Source organism: Frieseomelitta varia, unplaced genomic scaffold (assembly GCF_011392965.1).
Source record: "Frieseomelitta varia isolate USP_RPSP 00005682 unplaced genomic scaffold, Fvar_1.2 scaffold_969, whole genome shotgun sequence".
Lineage (NCBI taxonomy): Eukaryota > Metazoa > Arthropoda > Insecta > Hymenoptera > Apidae > Frieseomelitta > Frieseomelitta varia.
Window position 1 is genome coordinate 7,099 of NW_025110777.1, and position 11,178 is coordinate 18,276.

The 11,178-nt window shown below is 36.2% G+C and overlaps 1 long non-coding RNA gene across 1 annotated transcript; it reads right to left on the reverse strand.

Moving 5' to 3' along the window:
* Window positions 1–598: 598 nt before the first annotated feature.
* Window positions 599–3,085, reverse strand: LOC122538177. Its single transcript, XR_006308803.1, has 2 exons — window positions 2,824–3,085; window positions 599–2,683 (listed from the first exon to the last, which is right to left on the reverse strand). It is a non-coding gene; the product is annotated as an uncharacterized LOC122538177 (long non-coding RNA).
* Window positions 3,086–11,178: the final 8,093 nt, after the last annotated feature.

Genomic DNA, 11,178 nt, shown 5'->3' on the forward strand with positions numbered 1-11,178 from the left:
TCTCTTGCACGCGCCACGTCTCAGCCACGTCAAATGTCAAAACGACATTCGAAAGGGAAACGGACAACGCGCTCTTTAATGCCAACTGCTTTCAACGACCTGCTTCCACTCTTTACGGTGTCGTCGAACCAGACAAACGACGTTCTATTTCGCTCGATATTTTTGCCCTAAATTTAACACTAGATGGCAGATTAAACGAATCTTTTGTAGTGATTATGATAATTTAAATTTATATCACAATACTACAAATAAATAATAACTCCGTAATTAAGTTTTAGTTGTTTATATAAAAATATTATCAATATAACAAAATATACAATTACTAATAATTTAATGAAGATTACATAATGGAAGTTAAATAACGAATGAAGAATTTCTACTATGGTTACAATATATATAAGTATCTGAAAACATTTCCATGGTGATAATAAAATTAATAACAATTTTTAAATGTTCTATTGTTTATATTAAATACACATCTCGATGGAACAATTTAATGAACATGGATATCATTGATCTAATACTTCAAAGTAGAGGTCGCTATACTCTTTCTAAAATTTTTAAAAAACGTGGATTGTTATTACGTACAATTATTACGTGGTGATTTTTTTTTTTTTTTTTTTTTTTTTTTTTTTGAGTTACAACCTCGAGAAGTATGAGAACAATTAGTCGACGAGAAGATTAAATTTACTGCTCTTATTCTTGGATTTTTGTATTTTACTTCCCCGACAAATGAACTTGTTTTTCAAGCAGAAAGCAAATGACAAATGGATCTTATTTCAACAAACGAGGAGGGGAAACGAAAGAAGAGTTTCAAGTGCCTAGCATAAAGGTGAAACAAAGTCTGTTACCTTACAGTTAATGTTATTAGTTGGTAAATCACGATACAACGGTTTTACAAAGTAACTTATCAGGTATGAAATGTCAGCTGCTACCAGCGTTTCCGTTTTTCATGGTTACGAAATGTCTCGTAACCACAGACTGTTTCTAGAGTACGGTATAAGCCTCATAATTTCTGAAAGCTTCGTTGCGTCGAACTGAAAGGTAGGAAATTAGACTATCAAGCAGAGAAAATGTGCCTAGTCGATACATCAAGCGCCACGACAAGCGGTGAAATATAATTTAGGACGTGGCCGATCGTCGAGACTTATCGACGCTGACAATCCGAATCTTTATCCAAATGGGGCAATCGACATCGAAAATTTCATCACCGGTGAACAAGAGGGAATCGTGACTGGCCGAGACACAATTGGGGCAAATCCTTAACGTCGACGACGACCCCATGAACGGTATTTCCGACACTCGATAAGGCGAGTACACATCGATCGCGCGGCGATTATGTCACCCTTGTTTCTGGCACCGCGCTTCGCACCGCCACGTTCTGCCCCGTCGTCCGTGAAAGAATTCTCTTCTCTTCTCTTCTCTTTTCTTGCCGCACGCGGTGTCAAGGAGATTCTCCAGTGGAGGTGTCGGAAATATAAAAAAAAATTCGAATGAAATTAACCAAATTATGGTTTGTGCTTGGGACATTTGATGAAACGAAATTTGTGCTCCGTCAAGGATTCTATAAGTAGTCGGTCTAAGCACGGACCATAATTTGAGTGTCAATTTTATTTGAATTTTTGTATTTTGGACATTTTGTTTGATCGAAACAAGTGTGTCCCATGAGATTCTGTCTATATTCAAGCAGAAATTGACTTACTTGATTTGTTAGATTTAATTTCATTTAAACTTTTATGTTTAGTTTCGTATGAAGTTTTGTATCTTCGAACTTTCATTTGATTTCGAGCTTCCAACTTTTTTCAAATTTTATTTCGATTAATTTCATCCGAGTTCTCTATCTTTTTAATTAATAGACGCACAATCCGGTCGCCGTAAAATTTTATCATAAATCCTTCCATTTCATCCGGCACATCGTGTCTAATATACTATAATAATATCTATCGAGATTAAATGGGAATGTCACGAGAAAGAAGACAATGCAACGGTAACGATCATACACGGCCATGTTATATGCCATGTATATATTATGTATATACACGTATTATATATCTACACATTCGTTTTGCAATGCAAGAGAACTAACATATCGTTGCGCAACTCGTGGCTGCACGATGGCGCGAAGTATAGCCGAGTGAAAGGCGACGAGATATCGCGAGTCGCTTGGAACTAACACGAGTAACCGAGTACATATATATATATATATATATATATATATATATATACATATACATATATATAGCACGTCGTCGAATTTACAGTTACACACGTGCTGCGTGTACACGCACAAATATCTGCGCATATATCTTAACCGGCTAATTCGATTCGGTTTCATTTCTGCGGTCGTCGAGGTTGCCTCGCTTTTTACAACAATACCCCTTTAACATTTTTTAGCCAATCGTTGCGATATCGTCGAGAGCGGGGAACTGTGAACATCGAAGCGAGCAATAATGTTATTGCAGAATCGAATTCGCTCGATTTCACGGCGCCTCAACAGCGAATTTTCGATGAGAACTCCCACCGAGCAGTTTCTCCCGATCATTGATCGATAATGAAACAATAATTAAATATAGGGAAAATGAGTGAGAAAAGTCTTGATACAATTGTCTTGTAATGTTTAAGAGTAACAGAAAGACCAACGATTCTTCGCGGATCGTGTTAATCAAGTTAACAGAAGAAAATGCTGAAACAAACGGTATTTAAACATATAAGAGAATGAATGAAAACATTCGTTCGTATTTAGAATATACGATATTTAAAAACGAAGACGCACCAGCCATATTTTTACGATAATAATGGCCGAAACCATCGGTCTGGACTTACCATTTTCTTAAATAGAAACCAACTGTTCACACTTCTCGTTCTCGTATACGTTCGATCGTTCGATAATTACCAAAAAGCCAGGTATTCGATCGTGAGTCGAACGCGAACAGTTCCAGGTGAGCGCGGCAGATTGCACAGTTACCCGGCTGTCGGGCCCGATCGAGTTCAGCGTCGCTTATAAACGCGAAAGAAGCGGAGCGCACCGTTCACTTACACGTTGTTTTACAGCTACGCCGCTGCAAGTCAAAGTCCGTGGGCTAATGAACCGTTTAGCCGTGAAAGAACCACCGCTACGATGGAAAGTTTCGAGCAACGATGCTCTCTCTCTCTCTCTCTCTCTCTCTTTTTCTCTCTTTTATTCAGACGCGACGATAAAGGCTGCGGGCTGATTTATTCGCCACCTCGCGAAAATACGTGCACGCGTCGGCCGGATTTTAATAAATCGCGCACGGCCTCATACTCGCCGCTATTAAAATTCATTCTGCACGAACGGTGTACCATTAAAATTTAATAGCCGCACGCGCTCGCGAATTCAACCCTTTCTGCGTCCCTTTCTCTGCCTGTTCTCGCCTCGGTGAATCCTCTCGGAGGCGTGCAATTCAGCGAAACGAATGCGTACACTCGGACACACGGCGTCGAAATTGATGTCATTTTCAAGACGCGATCGTTACCTCTGGATCTAAATCCGAGTATCGTTAATTGGCGCGGTCGTGCCCATCGATTCATTTTCAAATTTCGTTTCTTCAGTTTGGTTGAACCTCAGTTATCGAAGGTTTGAGCTTGTTCTTTGAAATTGTTGAACCTTCCGAAAATGCACTCTTCTGAGTAAATATAATGTTTCCACAAAAAAAAAAAGACGTTGGCGAATTAAGATATACTCCTGTGAATAAATATAAAATCCCTGTGAAAAGAAAAAAAGAAAGAAAGTTGTAGATTGGTCCAAGAATCTGCGAGATCTTCGGAAAAAGTTTCACCTTGCTAAAAATCTCCAAGAAAAGTCACGAATTGGAAAATTCTGCTTCTGTAGATCTAAAAAATTACCAGCTTTGTTTGTTCTGAAGCTCCGGGTATCAATAATAGAAAAACAGCTGATTGTGCCAGACAAATTCTGACTAGGAAGCTGACATTCAACTGGCAAGACACGCGAGAATCGACGAGAAACATTTTAGGCCAACTTGGATCAACGAAATTGCGCTCGGCCCGAAGCTGAAGCGCCTCTTGTCTCGTTTCGTCCACGGAGAAATTCACTGAAGTGTTCCTCGGCGATATCGCGAGGTTTTTAGATGATTAGCTACATATCATGGATCAAAATTAATTTTTAATATTTCATTTTTATGATCAATTAGATTTATTGTAATATTTACTATCGGAGGATTAACTAGGAGGATTAACTAGGATTAATTATACTTCCATTCAATTCATCAATTGATATTATTTTACGCGATTCATATTATGTTATTGGTCATTTTCAATATGAAAGAAGTTCAAGATTTATTCATTGATTTCTTTTATATTCAGGATTATTATTAAATAAAAAATGATTAAAATTTCAATTTTTTTTTATATTTATTGGAGTTAATCTTACATTTCTTCCTCAACATTTTTTAGGATTAATAGGAATACCACTTTCGAGCCACGATTAAAATTTATAAGATGGCTCACGTTCGACGCTGTAACGACGAACGATCGATTCGCGACGTGAAGAGGAGCCTGGTCCTAAATTAAAATTATATTGTACGCGAGATAAATCTTGCTCGATAAAAATTGAACTCAAATTACACGCAGCTCTCTCTTTTTTTAAATTTTTGATGACACGTTTTTATCGTCATTTTATTTTTAATGTTTTCTACCTGTGTGAAGGTATTATAAAATGATTAGCTGATATATGTTGTTATAAAATGTAAAAAGTGCATCGAGCATTAAATTATCTTTTAACACCTTCCAAGAATGTAAAAAATTAAAGAGTTTCGAGAGTAAAGGAGTAGTTTTAATAATAAACGAAATATGCAATCAAGAACACTAGAAAATTTGAGAATGAAAGGTAATATTAATGATAAAGAATACAATGTCTTCGGAGATTCAGAAACACCAAAAGAATGTTTGCAAAAATCTTAAAAATTAAATAATAATAAAAAAAAAGAGGAAAAGAATAATTCCACTGACGGAACAAAGACCTTTGATAGTTTACGTTCCAACAAAAAGCGACGAATCGATAAGGAAAAGTGTGATCGACGATCAGCATAAAACTTGACCAAGAAAAAAAAAAAAAACGAAAAATAGAGGAAGTTACGCGGACAAAACGGAATCGCGACGCGGGAAAGGAGCGTCAGAACGGAAAGGGAATGCCATTTCGAGCGATCGAAACAACGAGATCGGGCGACTTTCTATAAAAAGAGAAGGCTGAGAATGGCGGCGCAGAGCCCGCGGAAAAGTGAAGTTTCCTACGCGAGCGAGAATATACGACGAATCGGATTTCAAGGTATCGAACAGAAACGCCAACTGTGTACAACGCCGTCCGATAGCTCGTATATATATATATATAGTATATGTATAAAATAAGAGACAACGCGTTCACGTACAATCCAATTCACGTCGTGGCAAGCTGGTTTGTTATTCTCCTCTTTTTTCCCCTCTGGCCGCATTATCGATCCCTCGGCGCCGCCTGTTCGAGACTCGAGACTCCGCGATAGCTTCGATTACGACTTATCGATTGCGCGTGAATGCCAGTGCACCGTTCGAAAAAAATATTTTCACTCTCGCCGCGATTCCGCGTCGATGTTTACGAGCGCCCGGGATGGGAATTTAAAGGCTGGCTTATTTCACACTGGGAAAACTTTGTTCGTTTCGAACGATGCTCGAGGCCGAAGCCTTAGAATCGCGTGGATTCGCTGGTAATTCGCTTGAGATTCTCGTCGATAACGAATGAATTCAGATGTAAACGATACCCTCGTTGTTTTTAATATTAGAATTATATTAATTTTGTGTGAGCCATGAAAGATACGTAATGACGAATACGTTTGTTAAAGTATCGATAATATTTGTCGTAAAGGAATTTGGTTTATGCATGTTGCACAAGATACTTTGAAATCTCATTATTACAGTTACATAGTACGGACGTTACGTTATTATACTTACAGTATAGATGCAAATTTCTATTTTTGCAAATATAATATTTCGGACGTTTATTTTATATTTTCAACTCGCAATAAGTGCAGTCTTCTCACGATTGCTCATGAAAGTATAGCCATAACACTTCATCATAGCTACCAGTTCGTACGTCTCGTCGTAATTGGATTCGCTGTAACATTTGATCATACATTTCATACGTAATTACGTGGCGGATGTTTATGTAAATTTGCATCTTTATGAATATAATTGAGACGAGGAGGAATTCACGCGAGAAGTTGTCAACTAAACAGTTGCAGAGTTGAATGTCTTCCACTTGTTTGTGACTCGTAAACGCGCAGTATACTTATATACTGTTGCTCGTATCGTGAATATAATATTATTGCTATTATTTGATCTGTGATAATAACATTTTCCCAAAGTGATCGCCATTTTGAAATAACAAAGTAATCACGGTAGAATCTGTTAACGATGCCCCGAAGGTGTTACAGTAAATGGAGTTTTAACTTCTTCCAGCTGTTTCCTAGTTTGTTGTTGGAAGAACATCAGAAATAAAACGTGTTCATCAGCGGCTCTCGGCCCTGAACGTTGCTCAAGCGTGATCCTCGAATAATAGCGCATCGAATAATGCGACTTCCTGTTATAGCGTTTGCTTCCTTTCGATCCATACACGGAAACCGAATTTAGTTTTTCCTCCTCTGGTATAAACTTGTATACCGATACATTCTCCGTAGGAAGTCGATGCTATCGAAACGAAATACTGCCAGCAGGCAAATATAGGGTGGGCCAAAAGTTTCTTCCCATCTATTTTTTTTTTTTTTTTTTTTTTTTTTTTTTTAATAAAAAGATATATTTTTTACGATCAATTTTTTCATATAAAAAGTAAAATTTGTAAATTTATCATTTTATAAAATAACTTGTGCTTTACTAAATAAAACCAAAAAATGAAATAATTGAAACTGGCTAATAAAATGACATAGTACAACAATGGTCAAATAAAAATTACTGAAATCTCGTAATTCACTGTTCTTTAAAATTCTCGTAAAAGCAACCTCACGGTCCTTTAAAAAAGTAACCGCTCTAATTGCGCTCTGACCTATTTTTTACGTTTAGTATCTGCAACAGTATCATCGACGCAATGTCTAGGCTGTGAACTTGTCGAAGGATCACCTAGAAGTTTGATAGGACCTTTTTTAATCGGTTTATTATAACGTATAAACAGTGAAAAAAATAAAAAAATACTGGGTCGAACTGCAATGTCCTTGAAAGAGATAAAATACGGTGTCATTTATTGACAAGTTACTTCTTTTCCTAAATTGCATTAAGATTTTTTCTAACCACTTTATTGTACAATACAAAACAAAGAAAATAACTATAAATAAGAGATAAAGATTAAATTTGATATATTCGCAAAAAATTGTAGATATCAGTCCAGTTACAGTGAATCTTCCTTATACATATATGTACATATACTTATAATTGTGCGTCTATGCAGAGTATGTGTTAGTTGACAGCCACTTTACGATGCGACGACCGAATAAGATTAACGTTAAAGAAAGCAACTATAAACAATAAACAGAAGATAAAAATTAGATTTGGATTAATACTGTTTTGTATGTTATAATGAAGTAGTTAGAAAAAATTTTAATATAATCTATTAAAAAATATAGTTTATCGATTATCATATGTTATTTTTTTCATTGTCGTTTGACCGACCATTTTTTTATTTTGTTCGCTGTTGTTATGTATGTTATACATACTGTTGTTATTATGTATGTTATACATACATAAATAAATAAACTTAAATAACATAAATTTTTTAAAAAATGTATAACAACATAAATTTAGAAAAAAAATGTATAACAATATGAATTAAAAAAAAATTCCATTAAAATCCAGAGTGGAATGGTTTCCCACAAGTTCACTGTCGAGGCTGCCAAAATAATCCTTTCTTCACACTTAAAACGATCGATAAAGCACGAAAAAATATTTTTACCGTATAAACGCGAAATAACGTGAATCTACAAACCGAAGTGCTTTATCGACCGGCTATAAAATATGGTCGCTTTTCACTGTTGATTCTCTTTTTTTTTTTCACTCCCATGCGATGTGCGTATTATTCTTGCCGATTTTTCAAGAGCGGTAGAAAATAGAAAATGAATAAATCGGTATGAAGCAAAGTGGACAAAAATTCCATTCAGAAACTCAGTTTATTGTGCATAAATTCACGATTCATCGTATATTTATATAAAGTGAGTACACGTTAAGCAGCGATAGTTTACTTTGATCTTGATTTTGTGTATGTCACGTGTGTAAAACGATCTAAACGTCACAGTTAGTTCTCCAGCATGGAGAAACAACGATCGATGGTTTGTATTTACTCCGTTCTCAGATGTATAATCATAACAACTAGAGGAAATATTATTTTCGAGCAAATAAGATTGTTCAACTGATACTCTTTTTGAGAAAAATTGTGCATTTATTAAATAAAATAATGCATTTCGTTCAATAAAGTACGTTATGATTAAAAAGTATTTTTACGCTTTTCAGTTGTTCTTGAAAATTCCAAAGGAAAGAAAGAACTAGCATTCTTAATATGTTCTTAATTGGAAACTTTTTAACATGTGTGTATGAAAACACGAGTAACTGGTGACCAGACAACAATATGTTAAAAAATTACAAGAGGAACAGTCAAGATAAATTGGAAACTTTTGTTTGTCCAGCACTAAATGTTTGTAGTTTACGCGAAATAATTTATAAACGTTATAAAGAAAACAGAAAATTTTAAAAACGAGCGATATTTTTCAGATTTTTTTGAACGTCTTAAAGATAAAAAGTCATATTAAAATTATCACGGTAAAATTACATGTTTGTACTTCAACAAAAGTAAAACACAGATTTGAATAATGAGAGAAAAGATGTAACATAAAAAAATAACTTTGTAGCATGCAACATGGATCATTAAAGATAAACACATCAGTATGACTCTAAAAAATTTGTCGAATGCATAGATGATAAATGAGCGTGCAACCAAACGAGCGAACGGACAAGGAAACGGGTGTACATAGTGCTTGCGCCCCTAAATTTCCAGCATCGTGCAAAAACACAAACGTTAATCAGGGCGGATAGTGAAAGGAATCCTCCACTGGAATTTAATACTCCCTCCAGCTACTTTTTTATTTTCGAAGGATTTCAAAGGCTTTCAATGGTAAGAATTACGTCAACGGGACAAGAATTTTCTATCGATCGGAACACACGTATCACGTTAACATTTCCTCCGTGTGACCCTCACAAGCAGAGGCCATTTACAATTCAATGAAAATATTTGATCCAAGTTCCATTGACTTTCATTCTACGGAACTTCCACACGAAGTTCGATCGTACGATTAAATCTCTTCGCAGATAGTTTACAACCGAGATCGTTGTAAACTCGTATCTATTCGTGAGCTGAGATGACAATTTAATTTTACATGGCAGAATTTATTGACAAAAATTGTTGTATTCCGATACAACAGTTATCAGTACATCAGTTGTTTATTTGCCGAAAAAAAAAGAAAAAAAAAAAATAGAAACGCTACTAACTTGATTAGTCTGACTGGGATCAATGGTGCGAGCTTGCTCATGACATTGAGCTACGCTCTTTTAATTACTTTCCTTTAATAACAGCTTATGCTGTCGTTTAATAATGAATCTATTGACAGAATAAAATTCACCAAGAGTTCGACAGACTTGATATCGGAGAAATCTCGGTCCTAACATCGGCTAGTATTGGTGCACCTACGCGCGCTCGTTAAAACGACGTACATACCTCAGTTTCGCAGAGTCCGTCGTCGCGTTCACATCCCCTTCCCGAAGTGGGACCCTTCGTAGCTAGTCGCCGTGACCGTACACCACGCAACGTTTTCGACAAAACCTGTGACACATTTTTTCCTTTTTTTTTTTTTATGAAAGTGACTTTATGTTATTGTCAACGTATAAAACACATGATTCTCAAACGGTAGCGAGTTGGCTTGAAAATTTGTATTTAACAACGATAAATATTAATTTTTCGGCGAAAGAAACCTGACGTGCGAAGAAAAGAAAAAAATCGTGGCATAATTTTAAACAGCGTTGTTAAAAGTGTTTTGATGTTGAGTAAAATAGACTGAAAATACAAGAAGTACACACAGGACACTCTCAGATCTCGCAAACTTCCTTAACTGTCGCATAATAAAATTTATTGAACTGATACGAAAATGGACAATCTTGAAACTCTCATCTTGTGACTTTCTTTATCTCTATCGTTAAACGCTGAACGATGCTTCTGCGACATTATCTTGAAACCGACCCCTCTGCTCTCATCTAAGGATAAAGAAGGAAAAAAACTACATTAGTATTCGTCATAAAAACAAAAAGAACAAAAGAACAGTCGTTCAAAGACAAATCGATCAACTTTCTTCGGCAATTTCGTTTGCCCCTTTACGAGGAACAACGCGAAATGCTAAAGGGGAAACTTCCGTCGAATAACTTCAATTTGACAATTTTTCGGTAGTTCTCCCTGCAATTGACGCAAAGCCGACACATTTACGATATTTTCGTCGCAATACGCCGGAACGAAAATGGAAACATCATCGTTCCGAGTAGCATGTTAGAAACATTTCGGCACGCCTAACATTTGAATTGTGTTGTATCGCGGAAAATCACGCGATAATGCCGCACGTTTCTGAGAAATTGAAAGAAAATTTGATTGGATCGATCGTGAATGATTCGCGTAATTCTCGTCCTACGAGCATCACGAGATTCGAGTGTTGAATCGCGAACGGCATAATAGGAATGCGGGAATGGTTTTGACACGTTTCTGATTAATTGGCATGCTAGTTGTTACTGTCAACTTCAACGTGCTAGAAAAATCCGTTAGAAAAAAAACTCGCAAGATTAATAAGATAATCGAGTGGTTCGTTTTTCCGTGCGTCTTAAAGGATGATTGATCTAAAATGTTTTCAGGATTTCGTCGGGTTGGCGTCGAGAGCCAGAAAAACGCAAATACGTCGCTCTCAACGCTTTTAGCCAAAATTTATTAACGAGGGCCAATAATTTTTGAAGCGGAACGACGATACGATCAATTAATAAACACCGTACAATCGCGTTACGATCTATAAACTGCGCTATAGCGTCGCAACGCCTCAGTAACTTTTACTCAAGTACAATTAAAATTTCAATTAAATTACAGTTTCTGGAGCGACGTTTCAT